Below are 19,511 nucleotides of genomic sequence, written 5' to 3'. Positions count from 1 at the left end.
AATAAATAGTAATAAGGATAATTAGGCGGGGGCAGTTTAAAATTTGAATGCACTCAACTGAGTCAATTTCCTAAACTCATGTCTGACTTTGAGGTACTTTATCCACCACAATTTCAATAACATTTAAGCGGGAGTTTGTCTCTCTACATCCATTGTACTTCCGTCTACTGGCTTCAAACGCATCATTTTGTGTCTTATCTCATCAGTTGAAAACTTAACATTTCCGGAAGGTGTGTATGAACGCAGCATGACGCCGCCTGTGGTGGCTCATTACATTATCTGGCAGCCGGAGTGGCAGCGGACAGAAGAGAGGGGATCCCCGGGATTTTTACACCGAAGCCAGCGAGACACTGACATCAAACATCTGAACATCGCGGGGGGAACTCGGTCAAGCTCCTCCTAGACTCCGTAAGTTCACGCATCTCAAAGTCACACCAACTAAATCTGATATTTTAAATTCTTTTCAATCAGATAATGACGATGAGGGGAAGTTTCTCTGTCGGCGTTAGCACGGCTAAGTTAAGCTAGCTTAGCATAGCTTGATCTTAGCTAAGGTAACAGTTTGTGTGTAGCTCGGCAAGCACACATACACCTACCGAGCCAAGAACAAACCGCCGCAAAAAGTCGAGGAATATTTAAACAAACTTCCCCGGCAAACTTCTTTCGGGATGCTGCAATAGTGAGATAAAATGCAAGTTATAATTTGTATATGCTCGTAATGAAGTTACAACACTCTTGGATGTAACAATCATTCTCCGTGTGTAATTAACGCTTGATTATTTGTGAATAAATTTAGTCTGTCTGGGCAAGCAAGTGTCCAGGGAGTTAGCGTTAGCAGGCTAACTTAGCTCGCTAGCTAACACTAGCACAGATGGGGTCGGTTTCATTGTCTGTCGTGTATCGCTATTTGGTCGGCATCGGAGCTAAATATCACAACACCTAGAGTTACGTTTAAAGTTGTATTAGCTCAAGTGTTGAGTGACTTTTTTTTTAGAAAAAATAATCTCCATAACCGCTTATGTTCACAATAGGGCTGCTAGCTCGCGTTAGTTAGCCACTGGTTTGTAGCCGGACAGATGGACAGGTTGTTGTTGGCAAGCCAAGTTAGCATCTGATAGCTTGTTGTTGTTGATGGGTTAGTTGAAAATAGGTAGCTATTCTTTTGGGGAAAGTTGGAAAGTTTATGAACATCGTAAGCGAGTATTGTCGCCGGTTGGTGCTTAGCCGACCGCTGTTAGCCGTGGATGGGCATGATTATGGCTTCATGAGCCATTGATCTCAGAACTTTGTCAGATTAGCTCAACCGTGAAAAGCCTTTTTATGGAGGCGTAATGGTGGACGGTGGTGCCTCCGTCAGGGTGTGTGTCTGTCTGTCTGTCCACGACGGGGTACTAGCTATCTATCACCCACGCCAGACCATAGACAACCAAACGCCTGCTCTGTGTTTGCACCAGAATATCAATGTTTTTATAACTGAGATCCAATCCTCCACTTTATGCTTGTAATGCGCTCAAGTGCAAGGGCATGCTCTATAATTAACCACACCGTTCATTTCCTGTTGAAGTCAAGCCTTTGAAAGCATTCCTGTTATATTAATCATGTGGTGTTAATTGTTAGAGCTATTTGAATTATTCAGTTTTGTAATGACTAGGGTTGTCATGATTCCCCACAGAAATACTTGATCCTTAATGACAAAAAAATGAAGAGGCATCAACAATATGTTTAATGAAGATAACAACTATACAAACAATAACATAAATGACAACAGTATTTCTAAGTTGCCTCAGGTAGTGCTAAAAAAAAAAAACGAGCTTACTGTAAGATATTAATAACACCCCCCCCCCCAAAAAAAACAATAACAACAAAAACCCCAGCAAACTTATTGTAAGGTATCAACAACAGCAACAGTATTTTAAAAATATGTATTTTTTTAAATTACATAAACAGCAACAATGACAAACATATGTACTCTGCTGCAGCCTGATTATTTCCTGCACTTTTAGCGTACGCTTGGGTGATATGGCCATCAAATAATATCACAGTAGTTTATTTGTTTTTAAAAACAATATTCTTGATGATATGATGAAAATACTGAGAATATTGTATTATTAATTTTAAGTATATGCAATCGCAGCAAAACAAGTGTTGCAGTTGTAAATGTAAACATAAATGTAGTTTGCCTTCAGATATTCAGTGAAAACTGCATAACAATTATCTCTCAGTTCTTTAGTTTGTAAACAACTCTAACTTATTAGAGTTAGACCTGAGGCAACTTAAAAATAACAACAATATTTTTAAGTTGCCTCAGGTAGGGCAAAAAAAACAAACAAAAAAACCCAGCTAGCTTACTGTAAGATATAAATGACAACATTTTAGGTTGTCCGTGTTAGTGCAAAAAAAAAAGGCAACAATGACATGCATATGAGAGTCGGTAGGCTGTGAGTGTTTCTGTCTAGTTGCAGGTTGACTTCTCAGTTTCAATCTGGGACTTGAAGAGAAACAGCACTTTTCAGGCACAAATAACTGTAATAACTTGAACTCCTCCAATTAACGTTACAGACAAGCAGGACCGATAACGTTGGCTGCTGAGCTCGCACTTTAAAGTTAGTTGTTTTATTATTAGGCATTCGCTAACAATAGCATAGCAGACAGCTAATGTGGCTAATGGCTCATAATAAAACGGCCAATGTTAATGTGTGCAGCCAGCCAGGTAAACCTTTATGATAAATGTTTATTATTTCAATAATGTTGAAATGGGAACTTTACTAACCTATCAAAATTCCTAAAAGACCTGGCGTCAGCTGGCGACACAGCTGAGCTGATGGTGTTGTGTGCAACAGCTTACGTATTCAGCTGCTAGTGAGAGGAGGGGCTGTGTGTGTGTGTATTTGTGTGTCTATGAGGAGGTGAAGAACACACTGTTGGTACTGATATTGTTTATCCCATACTAATTTTAAGTTATTGATTAGTATCTGAATATCAATTTTTTTGACAACCCTAGTAATGACTGTCGGGGGTTAGTGCTTGATGATTTTTTTTGTTTAGGCAGACAGCATCTACAGCTAGTGGTTATGAACTGGTGTCGACCGATATTTCTTTCTCAGGGCCGATACAGATACTAATTATTTGTAGTTAATGAGACTAATAACCAATATTTGTAACCGATAACCAATTACAAACAAAATCAAAATCTTTTTGTCAATATTTAGAAATTGAAATATAAAAAACTTAAACACAAAACTTGTTTAAATGCCTTTGGGAAATGTTTAATTGAAACTGAAACTTTTAACATCAAATACAGCAAGTTCCCAGCAACTTTTTAATGAAGTCAAGTGAAAATTTAAATAAAAAACAAATAAATAAAAAATAGTTCCCTGAGGTTTTACACAGTAAAAGTTCCTCCAATGCTGACACTTTCAATGCACTTTTTAATTAATTAATTTTATTGGGGATCATTAAAATAAAATGCTGATACAGATAATCAACAAAATGCCTAATATCTGTTCCAATAAGGGCCAGGCTGATAGTCTGTCGACCACTGCTATGAACCATGGGTCATGTTGATTGAGTGGTCGTTTTAGTCAGTTACCTGTCTTTGAGGTGTGTTAAAGATGAACAGCAGTGTGTATATCCCTGCCTCTGTTCAGCAAGTGCCCTCCTTTTAGAGCAAGCAGACAGTTGGCACCCTTGGCTAGTGATGGGGGACACATGTCGCTTTGCATTTTATGATAGGCCTTGGATTAGCCTGAGGAGGGGTGCCTCTTATGAAAAACCCTCCTGAGAGTGATGTGACCAGACAGGCATGACTCGAGATCCACTCTTATTCTGCTGCATCAGGACTGAAACGTTTTGAGAATACATCTGTATTTTCCACCTCCCACTATTTTTTATTTTATTTTTTTCATGTGTCAACAGGCTCAAAGGTAGCTTTTCTCATTGTTGCCTTTGTTATGTCTATTATGGTTTTATTATATATTATGGTATTTGCAGGTCTTGGGATGAAAGTGTTTTTTTCAGTTTTGCTGAGTTGCAACTTGTGTGGTTTAATTCTAATATTGAATGTGAAAAATGTAAAAAAAATAAATACATTTCCACCTAATTCATAGTTATGTTACTTTCAATTGAGTACCTTGGGATTGAGTCCTAAAACCCGGAAATTAGTTTGCCTTTTAGCTCTCCTGTTTGCCTCGTCTCAGACTCACTGTTTTTTTTTTGAATGGGTTCTTGAGATTATTAAATAAGGTCTGTGGTTTACACAAGCTTAAGAGACTTTTGCGTTTTTTAAAAATACGTCAGTAAATACCCTTCTTGAAAAATCTGAGGCTTCTATGTGTCTTTAAAAATGCAGTTGTTAGGAAGTGGCCAAATGAGACTGCAGGACGTCATCACGCAGTGCAGAACATGCTTTGCAGCCTTATTGTGGTTGTGGAGATCAGTCATGCAACTGTAGTGTCGTTCTTTTATAGCCCAAAGTTAGCTTTTTACTTAAGGGGATTGCATGTGAGCTTCAAAAATTGGAAAAGTGGTGTTCAATTTTGAAAATTATCTTGCTAAAAAATGCAATTATCATGAACATTTGTTTGCCACAGAGAATATTTTCTGTAATAATTCAAAATCTAATATAAAATCCCATAGGCTTTTTGATGAGGGAACCTGGGCAACGCTAACTTCTGTATTGGCCTTTAGAAAAATATAATCCCTAGAGCACTCTATATAAATAAACTTAAAAACAAGATTTACTTGCACCATTGGGTTTTGTACTCACTTTTTAAACACAATAAATTAATGTGAGAGATAAAGTGGACATAACATCTGTTTCACACAGCAGTGATCCAACAGTGTATCTTCTCCCCCAAGAAATGTAACATCCCCCACACTATTATTTGTTGTCTATTCTAATGATGAACCACAATATTTAGACCCAGCACTGGTGATAACTCTCTGCAGGGTAGTATGGCATAGCTCTTATTGTTTCCATCTATCTCGGTCTCGCTGTGGTGTTATCATAATAGTATCTGTGGCTCACTGTAGGACACAGTTTTAACACAGCAGCTACAGTCTGGTCGGGTGTGAGCCCAGTCTTTGTGAGAATGTTAACAGGAAATGCTGTGTAAACCATGAAGTCTCTCCAGAATCGGCCAGCTAGTCTGTATCAATGTGGATGAGGGATGTGTTGTTGTACTTTAGTTTTTAAGATTGGGATTCAGCCGTAGGGATGCCATCAGGTAAATACTGACAGTGGAGTTGCTGGGTTCGTTCTGATGGTGGTAGTCAGTTGTTATAAATCAAATAAGATGCAAAACTGCAAGACGCTGCCGCAAGTGAAAACTGACCCCTTATACGGGATAGCAAACTTTGTAGCTTTGCTTTCACTTTCACCACACACTGCTTTTCAAAATGAGTTAAGTACTTGATGCCGTTTTGAATTACTGACTTTGATTGGAAGCTTTGACTGACTTTGGTCAGATCATATATTACAGTCAAGTCTTTCAGGAAGGTCAAGACATGCAAAGCTCAAGCACATCATTCACATAACTAGGAGAAAGGAAATAAGCACATAGAGGGATAGAGAGGCAAGAGGAGAGGCTGAATCCCCTGGAGGATGAAGATCCAGATCCAAAACATCTGGAAAGGGGCGACGACAGCCAGACCAATGGCGGCCAGTAGTCCAGCACTGAGAAGCCTGAGCAAAAAGAGATCACAAAGGGCAAGAAAAGGGAGAGAGTGATATAGGCTTGTGCCATATCACATCGTTAACGATGATACCGATATTATTTTTGATAAGAAAAATCCACATTGTGATGATAGCAATACTGTGACTTGTTGACATAATGATGTCATACTGTTTCACACAGCAACAACAACCACTGAAAGCGAAATCGCTACTGGTTTCTTATTTGGGAACTGGTTAGAAGTGTAATTTGTGGTTGATTTTATTTACTGTTTATATTTTATACTGCTGTTCTTTACAATCCAGAGAAATTATATTCAGTTTTTGTTTCATTTGTATTGAATATTTCAAGGCAAACTGTTGTGTTTGCTTTGTTGCAATTTTATATTCTTGAAATTAATGATTTAATGTCTTGTCCTATTTTGTCACATCATCAAGAATTTTATTTCAAAAATACCCTGAAATATTGTGATATTATTTTGGGGCCATATCACCCCCTAGAGAGATATAAGCTTAATGCTTGGACACTCTTAACTTGTGGGACAACAACAAACAGGATTAGAAAGATGCAGTGGCTTTCAGAAAGTTATTGTCGTTATTATCATCGGTAGGATAAAGACAAAATATAAATGCTAGGCTTAATAGAGTAATTGAGACTGAGATGGACCTGTTGGATTGGAAGTATAAAAAAACTGAAAGTTTAGGCGAAAATGAGTTTTTGGTTTGCATTTAAAGGCCTCAACAAAGAAAGACTTTCTGATGTTAACAGGGAGTTTATTCCGGAGGAAGGGAGCATGAGCCCGCTGACTTACTCTGATTTGGGGACAGACGGCAGCCCTGTATTATGAGAGTGGAGCACACAGTATGGAATGAAAGGTTTTAAGGAGATCAGATAGATATGAAGAGGCGTGCCCGGTTACAGTTTTGTAAGTCACCAAACGCACCAAAAATCTTATCTAACATTGTAGTGTTTCCACTTAGCAGATCTACTCAGTATTTTTGAAGATCTGAATGTGTCCTTGTTCTTTGAGAACCATCTGTTTTTTCATTTTCCGTGTTTGTTGCATCAAATGCCAGAAATCATGAGTAGTCGCATCAGCCACGGGGTCCCACCCAAAGGCCTTGGGCAATTCATGGAGCTGGAGGAGAGCGATCCTTCACTGTTTGACTGACTGAACTGTTTCTTGTTTATCCTGTTGGACTTCATATTGACTCAAGCGTGTGTGTTTACAGTGTGACCAACCTGTCTTAGACAGTTAGAAGTCTGCATATGAAGTGATGAGTTGAGCATTGTGTTTTATGACATTGGTTCCCTCATACACGTTTTGAGTTGGGAAAGGGCAATATATTTATATTATAAAATGCTGTGATATGAAACAAGGTATCGTAATATATTTTAGATATTGTCTTCTTGTCTTCTGATTTGAAAGGCTGCTACAGTAAAGTTATGTTTAATTTTCTGAACTTACCAGACTGTTCAAACTGCAACATCCTTGCAATATTAATATTGACGTCTTTGGTAAAACAGTGTAATATTTGATTTACATATGATCACCCAGCTCTACTTTGAGTTTGGCCTTTATCATAGCCTCCACTATACTTCCCATACTTGATAATTTTAACCACTTAACTGCTATTTGTGTGCTCTCTGGTTCAGACTGGACATGCATCATAGTAGAAGATTTCAGGTATTCCTTTAGTAAACAGCTACCTTATAACCAGGTGAGCCATATTTCTTCCAATGATTTGGCCCTTCAGAAAGAAGTAAGTGGTGCTTGTTCTTGAGGAGGTAGGAAAATTATGTGAAAATATTTACTTTTGTTAGTTAAACATGTAGTGTATGAGATGACAACATAAAATGAGTAGATGAAAAATCGAAGGATGAGAGAGAGAGAGAGTGTGTGCAAGACAAACTTGGCTAATTTCTCAGTTGTCATTTCATGGTGGTTATTGAAATAGAAAATTCACCGAAATAAAACAAAAATCAGCACAAATAACACCAGGTGGCCAGCTGCTGCAGGTATGTTGGCAAATATAATGGGCTCCCTCCCCCTGGCGCAAGTGGCCAAGTGGCTCTTTAAAAATGTATTCTCATCCCTACTTGACATTTTTAAACCACACTTAAATAGGGCTGCATGATTTGTGGAAAAAAAGAAAAAAATTATCCAATTGCGATTATTTTTGACAGATAGTATTGATCAGTATATATTTTTCCAATTTAATTTCACAGAAAAAATATAAATAAAAGTGATTATAATGATGTGAGTTTAGCTTTTTTGTATGTGTTTGTCTAATTTTTGCTATCATTACATCCAGAAAATGATTTCTAGGTCAGGCATCTCGGTAGCAACACAATGTTTATTTAATGTTATATTGTGATAAATTTTAAATTGATCTAAAAATTGCAGCTCCTGCAGTTTGGATTTTGCATTGGACCATATCTTGATTTTAATAATATTTTGATTAATTGTGCAGCCCTACACTTGCATGCATCAGCTATGTAATATTGAAGAAATGCGGCCTCTTCTGCTTTGTATTCTGTTGAGTGTGTATCTATGTGGCACAGCTACATTCCCATAAAAAAATAAATAGTTTTCACTCAACATGACAATAATATGAATTCAGAGACGCTTTTTTGTGTTCTGGATGCTGGCTTCAAAGCCGTCTTCTTGCCTCTGTTTGATCGGTCATTTTCACAACTGTATCTCTTTAAATTTTGGTTCCACTAGCATTTTTGCTTTCAAGTGACAACTCACATGACCAGCGTTGCCTGAAATGACATCTGATCTGTTGAAAACCAGACTAATTGGAAATTAACTGGTTATGGAATACACATCTCTAAAGTTTTTTTTTTCGGTCTGCCTGTAACAATTGCTTCCACTGTGTGGCCAGTGCTGACATGGCAACTCTCGAACTCTCAGTGCAGCAAACAGGCAGACCGGCCACTTGGATACATGCAGCATCAAGGCATGTGTCCAAGAGGGGACAAGCGGCCCTGCCTGACTCCCTGCCACATGGCTGGTTTGTGTAGATTGTATGTACATGTATCAGTGTTTAGTCATGTTATCAAAACAAGTATTAACTATACTGATTTAGGAAGTTTGGCTCTGTCACTGACCGGATTTATGATTTGCAAAGTTTTCCATTCCTTGTGTAGAAAGTGTTCAGTAGTAGAATGAACAGGGACAAGCTAACACATTTAGGTGTCATGCCTGATGAACAATGGTAAAAATAGCCCAGAAATGGTAGTCCACACACTGCATTGATTGTCTTCCACCACTCCACATTGGGAAAAAAATGACCTGATTATCATTCCTGAAGCTCGCTGTCATTCCCACTGCCCTAAATCTGTTGGATGACTCCATTATCAGGCTAATATCATGTAGACTTCGGAGGAAAATGACTTAGGTTACAAATCACATTTTTAATTTTATCACCATAATGACTCCAGAATTGAATTTTGGTCTTCATATTTTAGACCAGCTGGAGTCTCCTCAGGATTCTTATGTGTGATGGCTGAGTATCATGGTTTCATGCTTATAAGGAACACCCTAAATATTCAATTATTTTTTTTAAGACTTTTATAAAAGGTCACTATAAAAGTTTGTAGTTTCTTCCTTGATGGTGAAAAAGTAGCATAAACTTTGTCAGTTACATTGGATTCCAATGGTGATGATGGCAGAAATGTTTTCAAATACACAAATCCTTTATCTACTTCACAGCTTTGAAGAGGACAAGAATTGCACAATATTAGCACGTAGTAGCAGTATGTTTGGCCATACAAGTTGTTCATTTATACAGTCAAAAGCGATAGGCTGCATTTCATCTTGAGAGCTTCAGAGACTCCAAAATCACCCAGCAGAACTACAGGGGATAGTTCACAAAGCCCAACTTAGAGCAAACGGATGCAATGCAAATGATGAACAGGCGAGAGATAATCATGCCGGTGTTACCCTTAAAAAACAGAAGTGCAGAGTTAATTGCTACGTGAGATTGCTCCCAGCACAGATACTTGACCACAATGTGAATTATTGTTTAAGCACAATTGTTTTATTAAAACAGTTTTGATAATGTCTACCATGTTTAAAATTAGCTATTCTGTACCTGGCTGCTACGTCAGAACATAACTGTCCAGTCGGAGCAGAATATGGATATGACTCAGCGCCTACAGCTTTTGCGGCGTTTGTTTGGTGCAGCCATTAATCTTTGGAGCATACTAAGCAAATTGAAGGCTGGTGTAGTGGTTTAGGGCTGAATTGGTTTGAAAACTTTTTCTGGATGTTGGACTTTCTTAACCTTTGAAAACTGGTCTCCATGAGGGGTGTTTTGGTACACAGGCATTACGGTTTGATTTAGGGATCAAAAGCTGGTGTGAGTTGAATGCAGCCTGAAAAAGCAGAAATGCCAAAGGATAAGTTTCTTTTACTTTATTTTGAAGAGACGGTTGTACAAATGTCAAAAACATACAAAATCATCTTGCTGCTACTGAAGCAGCATTTTGTTAACTGGCAGTTTTGCTAATCTTTTGTAGTTTTTAAGTTTTTCACTGTGTTGAGCAAATCATGTATGCAGCCCTAACTTTGGGGGGTGTGTGCTTAACCCAGCCACGAGCGCATCTCAAACCGCAAAGTGTTACACTGTACGAACCGTGAACACTTTCCTAAAAGGTAGCAGGTCACAACAGGCTATAGAGCTGAAAAGCTGTTCTTAATGCTGTCATACTGAAAATACAAAATAAATATATAATAATAAAAAATTGCATAAGGAGGAGTGTTTCATTTAGTTCCGTCTTTGCTCTACGTCACTGTAGATGCCATTTGCTTCGGTGATTGTTTGATCCCGTTTTATTCTGCAAGTATCGGACTGCGAACCCTGTACCGTTACAGTTTGGCACAGGTGCACAAACCATTATACCACTAAGACTGAGTGAAATCATGTGGCTTACTGCTGTTCTTCAGTAGAAAATGACACATCCACCTCTCAGAAGGTAGATGTTCAACACTTGAAAGGTCAGACATTGGGTGGAGCATCTTTTAAAATAACGACACATTTTGTTTATGAGCACAAACGTGAGATGGAGAATGCAAAACAAATATGGAGGATGGTGATACACAGTTTGAAATGCAGCATTTACCCAGGTTACATCCATGTTCGGACACTAATTTGAGTTAAAAAGTTATACTTTGTGTTTGAATCTGTGCAATGCAAACTGGATACAAATACTGTCACAACCAACATAATGAGAGTGTCTCCAGCACATCATCCTCCAAAGGCCTTTTGTGCTTTATTTAATAGTCTTCCCACATGTAAACATTTCCAAGACCTTTCAAAGCATAATAAAAAAAGACAAAGCCAAATATTTGGATGCAATTTTAAGGACTTGACAACTTTTTGATTGTGGAGGCTTAAGACACAATCAAACCAGCAATTAAAAAGAGTCAAAGTTCAATACCCAGTCATGACCTCACTGTTGCGTGTGTTAACAAGTGCAACAGCTACAACAACGCTTAACGGCCACACCCAATGATGATGTTGGTTTTGGTCGTTAAAAAAGGTTAAACCTGCTGCCAAAGATTCTATTTTAATCCTTGTTTTATAGCATTATCGTTCTTTTATGAATACTACATTCTCCAGTTGGTGTAAGCTATTGTTCGTTCTTGACAAATGTGCAACCTAATGCTTGAATGTTCATGCTGCTCTTTATGCTGAAAAGGAACATATGCTAATTTAAAAAATAATAACCAGACAGTGGCCATTGATAATCATGAAATGAATACTACTTCACTATTTGTCTTTGTGTGTTTTGCATATCAAGTTTATAATTACAACTTGCAACTATTTTCATCTTTTAATTGCTGGCTAAGCTGGTGATATGTTCAGTTAAATATACTGCTTGCTGTACTTTTTGGCCTATAGACCGAATCATTATGTTTATTCACAATAACCTCAGGTTAGAAAACTGCTGTGTCATGTATAATATATATATGTATATATATAATCAAATAGTGCTAAGCTAACTCTGCCTTAATTTATTAGTTTTAAGCCACCTAAAAAAGTCAATATTAGTTTAAGTATATGCTTTAGTTAGAATATTTTCACCACTTTACCTTGATGTAAGACAGCCCTTATCGGCACAGATTTGAAACTCTTACCTCAAAGCCGCCAGACTTGAGAAAAACAGTCATTTTATTCAACTGAACGGCAGAGTTGCTGGTCTACCGCTGCCTCATTCAGGTGCTGTGTGAGGTTAAGCTCAGCTAATATAAAAATAATGCTCACCTAAACTGAAATTGATTTTTTTGTTTTGTTTTGTTTTGGACAGGGCCGCAGCCTGTCCAAGTAGTGCATTGCGTCGCTTCCATGCTGGTAGATTTGTTTTATCAAAGCAAAGCAAAGAAACAGCGTTCATAAAATAAGCACAACAGAAAAGTCAAATAGTTTGGATTACGGTTTTTATCTCTATATCTTTATATGTAACAGTCACAACTGAAAATGACAACAGAAATAAACAAATTTGCCGAATGTACATATCTCCACAATTCAAAACAGTAGCCAGTTATCTACCCCGAATTTACTTTTGTTGTTAGCATGATGTCACAGTGATTTAGATGGAGAACATTAGAAAGGTAAACACAATCATCATAGTCTGTTATCAAAGATGGTTAACACTACAGAAACCTTGTAGCCAGTTTTGCTTACAGTTCTTCAAACTGATTGCCTAAACAGGCCTAGCAAGTTACGGCACGTCACACAGCGAAACATTCATTGGATCTTAAACAATTTCTCATTTTCATTCTTCTCGAAAAAGAGTTATTGACAGTGCTGCTCGACAAGTTCTTCTGCGTGCTTAATTGAATGAGGGGGTTATTGTTTTGAGGATTTTGTTGTTTGCACATGACATGTTATTTCATATTTTCATTATTATTACATCATTCGTATCACTTAATTTGCAACTAGTTTATGTGTAATTACTACCTGTATGTACATGTGAAATTTAGGTTTTTAGATTTCATGTCTGATGTCTTTTGGGTGTCTCTTAAACACAGAATGTTTTATCATCTCCAGCCCAACCTAGATTAACCCCTACGGATGAGAATCTGCTGAAAGTTGGGATTGCCAACTTAACTCAAAAATATGTGGCAACTGACCTACTTTACGCTGTTGTGGTCTTACGTGGTTGCACTGCACACATGATGTCCTCAGCTTCTTGTTGTCTTGTCTGGCACACTTTATTTCTTTGCACCCTTTAAGCTCTTTTTTCCCTCCTACTCTGGTCACTTCCTGCTACCATCCATTTCTGAGAAATGTAATCTGATAGCAGTCTGCGTGTGTCCTGGCCCTCCAGTCTGTATGTGGGTATGAGCTTCTGGTTTTACAGGATTATGGAGTAACCATTTGGAAGCAATTTGGCTGAAATTGGAGATTATCCCTGTCTAGGGTTTTTGAAAACATTTAGCTATTCCTTTTTATTATAGCTAGTAAACATTTGTGGTTGAGAATGTAGCCAGTGATTTGAGGCTGGAGAAAACGACCTGAGACGCTCGACTTGACATGTTAAGGTGCTTTAAAGCTCAAAATCTAGACATTCCTTATGTCATTTTATGGTCCGTAAATTACGATCTGTTAATGGTGTGAATCAATTACTCAAAATGCGACTGAATGCTTTTATGCATTGCATATGCGTGCTCGCCAAAGATGTGGGAACAATGTGTGCTTTTTATTAGTGTGCTAGCTCTCTGTGTTATAAAGGTACGTTCAGAAGTGCATCAGTGTGTCTCTGTGTTATGAAAACAACCGTAAGCATACATGTTTTAATGTGACTACATGGTCATACATTCTTGCGTGCTCACGCACAAAAGTGTGGTTTGCACTTCCTGGACTTAACTGCTGTTGTCGTTGTCAAGTTGCTGAGAGAGAATCCAGGTGGAGACATGCGCACACATACATACACTCTGTGTGGCTCTCACTCGCTCTCTCTCTCTCTCTCTCTCACACACACACACAAACACACACACACACACACACACACACACACACACACAGACAGCCTGGCAGATTCAGGGTTAAAGGCTTCCATTTTGTTAGGTAACACCCTAATGGTCTGATCTGTCAGTGGCGTTAAAATGGCAGGGGCTTAACCCTTGGCGTTCGGGACACAACCAGTAGGGGCACACACACATATACACGCACACACACTCTGGGCTGGCCGAGCCTACAACAGAACAACTGAGGAGGAGGAGGGGAGTGTGTGAGGCAGGGAGGGGTAGAGGGAAGGACGAAGAGTGAGCAAGTGAGAGAGAGAGAGAGAGAGAAGACAAGGAAGAGTATTTTTCACTTGGGTACAGTTAGATTATGGCTCAGCTAACCACATGCGCTCTGCACCCTTCTCCCTCCCCCAACCATGGCACCACCTCAGCTGGGTCCCTGCCCCCACTCTTAGTTTGGTGAGCACAGATTAGCATAGGTAGTGTGATATTTTTATCGATTCAGATGATAATTCTAAGGACAAGAGCTCTACTCTTTGATAGCCTGAAAGGATTCTGGAATTGAAAAAGCACATTTTATAAGCAGCATAAGACACAAATATCATACAGCAGTATGAGAAACCTTTAATGATGGTGAGAATAGGGATGGGGATTGTTAATTTTTATTAATATTGATTGATATGATTATGGAGACTCCTTAATGAGCCGAGTCTTTCGCTACCACTTTTGATACTTTTCTATTATTTGGTAGAAAGACGAGGCAACATTTTTTTAAAAATGTAATATTTTGATTTAAATATTTACTTTGAAAAATCTTGGCATCTGTAGTTTTAATTAAGATGATTAGAGCTCGTGATATGAAGTTAAACAGGTTGTAATTCTATTTCTACTATCCATTTTATAATGCTCGGAAAACAAATCCTCACCCAAACAACTGTAGAATTCAAGTTTCTCGACTTTTTCTTGATGTTACATTTGAACACATAATGATGACATTTTAGTTACCTTTGCCTAATATTCATTTTACTAAGCCAACCTTCACAAACATCACAATTAATCCTTATGCAACCTTGTCTATTAAGCTGAATAGCTCTTAACCTGCCCATTTCAACTCAGATTTCAACATTGGATTGCTATTTCTAACTGATGGGACTTGCTACAAAGTTTGGGTGTGCTTACACACAATGTTGATGTGCTTGGCTATGGAAGTTGTGTCCACCCTTTGACCTCCAGATTCACTTGGTTTAATACTTGTTGGCTGTCAATTCAGTTGTATCAAAAAAACTTCATTGGACAATCGATGATTGTGGATCAGTGAAGTGAAGTTGTATTTAAGTGAGGTGACTCGAGATATAGTGTTACATTATAGAACCCAGGGGACTTGATAGCAATATCTATAAGCTCAAATGTTATCGATTTTCGGGTTTTTAAAAATGCGGAACCAGGTCTTCAATAGAGCTGGGTTTCGATCCCCATCCCTAGGTGACAATTTGAGGTTAACGATCCATCGATCTGGATGGATTTATCGCTCTAGTGAGCAACGATCCGGCATCATCGATGCAAAGTGAAAACATCGCTCTATATCATCCTCTTTTGGATGCGCCTTTTATTTTGAAAGTCTTTATTACAGTCAAACCATGGCAGGCAGATAATGACAGCAACCAAGAGATAGATGATGAGGATAACGTTATTTACTCGGGAGTAAATCAGCAGTGTAAAAGTATTTTGTATTTTGAGTACATGCCATATGTAAACAAAAGCCATACTCAGGAAACATGACGCACCATCTGCTAGCTTCATAGCAACGCAGCAACATGAGCTGATCTGTTTCAATAAAAAAATGTGAATGCAGACTGAAATTCAACTGTGCTGTTCTGTTGGGAAATGCAGTTACGTAAACCAGCAGTGAGTAAATTAAGTATAAATAATACATAAATTGTTAAGCTATGACTAGAGGAAAAGTCAGCTAGCTGCTAGACTGATATATGCAATGTAAAATGCAATAGGCGTGTGCTAAAAACATTAGCATGTTGTATATGTGGGGGAAACGTGACTTGACTAGTTGTTTTGGCTATGTACCCTGACAGTGTTGTTGAGCTGAGTTCTATATTTTTATTAAGAGATCTTGTTGTTCATCCATGTTTTATGGCTGTTGGGAGAAGTTTGCCTTAAGAGATTTATGAAAATAGCCCTGAAGTTTTAGGGAAAAGATCATGCTCTTGGTTAAAAAGAAAAAATTTCGTCCAGAAACGGTTTTCCTTTGGTGCAGTTTTTGTCTCATGTCGATTGCAGCCCCCTGAATCGAATCAAATCGAAAACTATCGTGGCAGACTTTGTGATATTGTCAAATTTCACATTGTTGTCCAAAGAATTGATATAATATTGCATCATGATGAAACTAGTGATTTACATACGTAGTGAAAACTATGTAATCACCTTGAATTTAAGTTAATAATCACCATATTATGTCAGCGGTAAGAAAATTGCCAGTTTAGGCAGTTAATTTAATATAACAACGGCCAGGGCCCTTTAGCCACACAAGAAAAAGAGTTGTCCCTCTGCTGTCTTTTATTGGGTTATAATAACCCATACGTGTATTGCTTTTATTGGACAGCATAATTGTTGTTTCTCCTCTCGTTGAACCCTAAAGGCACAGTTGAAAAGCCTCAGTCTTTTTAAAATGGCTGTTAATGTGTTGGCTGGCTGGGTCCGGTCCCAGTGGGGAGATCATTACAGTGCTGGAGATGAGAGGCCAGCACGCTACCTGAGGGGATGAGCTTTTGCCATTGATCTGCTCTCTATGAACTACTGGACACAATAGGAGAGCGACTGAGTATAAAACCTGTCGTGTCAGTCTAGGTCACAAGATTTCCATTTGCTTTCAGGGAAGTGCATCTTATCTTGCCGCACTACACATGGGGATTGGAGGTTTTCTGCACACACCTTATTTTATAGACAAGCTGAGTATTGTTTGCATATACAGCCCTCACAGAGAAATGCACATTTATTAAATGTATTGATTTGAGCAAGCCTACTTTGATGCAGTTACTGTGCAAAAATTAAACAGCTTGGTACAAACCTTTTTATTCATTTTTTGAATAAATTTGAATGGTCAGAAAAAAATGTCTTCCCTCGCATGCAGCCCCTTACTCCCTCATCCTTTGTTCTGATCTTAGATCTGCTCTGCCCCGAGGCCTTATTATTTTGACGGAAATGAGAGGGACATACTGTACATCCACTTCTCTATAGTCTCCAGAGAGGAGTAGGCACAGATCTCTAATCACTCGTTGCCTTTTCCTAATCTCTTTGTCATCCTATCGCCATTTTCCTTGCTGTTGTAGATAATGTATTTGCATGTCAAAGTAATGTATCTTTAAGAGGTTTGATCTTTTAAACTGGGACTAGTAAACTCTATAATACAGAGTGTTCTCTCAATGTGTCACCAGTATTATTCAGATGTATATTATGAATGGGCATGAGTACGTTAATTGTGGATTTGATCAGTATTTCTTAAACCAAGGTTTGCCACACAGTCATTTATGTGCGGCGCACTGCTACAACATCAGCATCACCCGCCACATAGAGCTGTTTGAGTTTTGGAGCTGCACCACTCCTGCAGTACAGTCTGGACGCGCATGAAAGTGAAACTTGACTGTTCATTAATTAATTAATTACACTTTTAGTTTAGTCTGTTGGTTTTCCAACATTGGGCTGCATTCCCATGAAAACTGTGCACACTGCAGTCCAGCTCTGGCTCTTACCTGTGCAACCACATTAGAAGAAAGTTTGCGCTCACTCGCTTCTGCTGCAGCTGCTCCTCTAATCCATAGATCTAAACTGACCAGGTCTGATCGATCCAACAACAAACTGATTGAAAGAACATCTTAAACTCGATAATCAGTTTGTTACTAAATTATCTGCAACTTAAACTTGACAAAGTGCTGAGGAAAAAAAAAATCATGTAGAAACAAAAACCTTTTACTTTAGAGAGGAGACACAGAACGAGCACAAAGGGACACACAAATGCACACAAGTTTTCTGACACCTTCCTTTTCCCATCCATTCTGGTGTCTGTGTGAGTGCGTTGGGACCGTTAAATGGCTCTTTGTTGGGTGTTGGCAGCTGTTGCTGTATTAGAGAGTGCTAACTGGTCATATCAGGAGCTGACTGCTCCGGACTCTGAAGACAGTATTTCAGGGCTGCATCTAACCGATGTAATGACAGCAACAGAAAGTTTGCTGGTTTTTCTTATGGAAATGTGGAATTTATGGTTTAATTGCCTAATTGAAGCCTTGTTGTTGAATAAATGAATTTCAGACTGCTATTGTTATCGATTGTTGACTAATTTACATTCCCACTCTTGCATTACATTTATTTTTTCTTGAAGGTACTCAAGCACTCTAATAATTTAATGCGAGTATTCAAATATGGACGTTTCTTAAAATTCCCATTCTTGATGTATATGGTGATGTAGTAGTGGCGTTTGCTCAGTTTGACTTCTTTGAACTTAAGGTGCTTGAACTTCCTTCCAGAAACAGAAAGCTAACCACGCAGATAAAATGTGACGCACCTACAAAAGCTAAATCTACAGAAAATCTATCTCATTTATGAACCTGATTTTAACATCAGTCAGCAGTTTTAAATTCCTGTAATCTGAGCCCGGCCTTGAGTGCATTGGCTATGTGTGTAATGTAAATCAAGGAGCCGTACTTTCACAAGGCTGGCAGGCATTATGGTATGACTGAATACTGCAGTGGTGTTCTAACACTGGACAGTAACAGGCTGAACTGGTACTCTGGGTTGCTGATTCTCAGGCAGCAAGGTTTGGGGTACCAGTTTCCTCCAAGCATCTCCCGATGGACCTGCTGATGGACAAGCCAGGCTTGTTTGTGAGATTGTAGTGTCAGTTTCATTTGGTTTTACACACTGGATGGATGGAGCTGTGGGAGCATTGAAACTGGCAGGAATGCTACTTGCTCTGATTGAGTCAGGATCTTTTCTCAGTTGATTGTCTGGACATAGAATAGAAATTTTGTCCAATTTTAGACTAAATTGGTTGACGTTTAAGTAGAGGATGCTGTAAAAAATATATACACTCTCTGAGATATTCATTCTATCACTGATTTATTTATTTATCTTGAACGCGTAAGAGAAAATAAAGAAATTATTATTCCAACAAGCAGACAAAAAAGTAATATTAACAGGCAATAAAAACATAAAGCAAAAAAAGGTCAATCATATGATGACTAGGTTTACACATTCAAAAAGGAGTGAGAAAAATTACAAACCTATTTAATCCCACCCTTCTCCATAAGTCATTGAATTTTAATTAACTGCTTCCTTATTAATTTAAACCAATACTCTAATTAACTAAACATTTATGCATACACCCACGTACCCAAAATCAAATATCAACAATTTTACATTATTATTTACAGGAAAAAAAGAAGAAGGTACTGTTTATACTCATACTGGTGTTCACAGCCAGGCATCCATCATAACTTTACAGTGTTTCCCACAAAAAGAGTGTATGTGTGGAGGTAGCTGACGACGGGGGTAGGAGTCAATGACGACAGCAACTTTCAGTCCACACGTGCATTTATTCAACAAATAAATGCACGTGTGCGAAACACTGCTAACAAATTAGACTGGCTTAACTTGGCCAGAGAAAGAGCGGCTTTATCTCCATCAAAATGAGTTCTAATTTTGGCTCATGGCACCTGTGTTACATCTGTTTGTCCCGACGTCGTCTCCTTTCATCACAAATACCCCGAGCAGTGTCTCAGTGCAACACTATCTCAGCTTCTGGTGGCTTTAAGCACTGATGCCATGTTTTTTCTGCCCTCCAGTCCTCT

At 38.4% G+C, this 19,511-nt stretch overlaps 1 protein-coding gene across 1 annotated transcript in view; it reads left to right on the top strand.

The window, feature by feature from the left end:
- Positions 1–274: 274 nt before the first annotated feature.
- The window catches only part of gatad2ab (GATA zinc finger domain containing 2Ab), a 37,951-nt gene continuing 18,714 nt past the window's right edge, over positions 275–19,511 (top strand). The window contains exon 1 of the mRNA XM_042482302.1: positions 275–408. The gene's annotated coding sequence lies outside the window, so the exon portion shown is untranslated. The remainder of the gene's footprint in view (positions 409–19,511) is intronic.

Source organism: Plectropomus leopardus, chromosome 3 (genome assembly GCF_008729295.1).
Source record: "Plectropomus leopardus isolate mb chromosome 3, YSFRI_Pleo_2.0, whole genome shotgun sequence".
Classification (NCBI taxonomy): Eukaryota; Metazoa; Chordata; class Actinopteri; order Perciformes; family Serranidae; genus Plectropomus; species Plectropomus leopardus.
The sequence above is the reverse complement of the archived record's forward strand: the minus strand, read 5'-3'. Positions and strand labels throughout refer to the sequence as shown.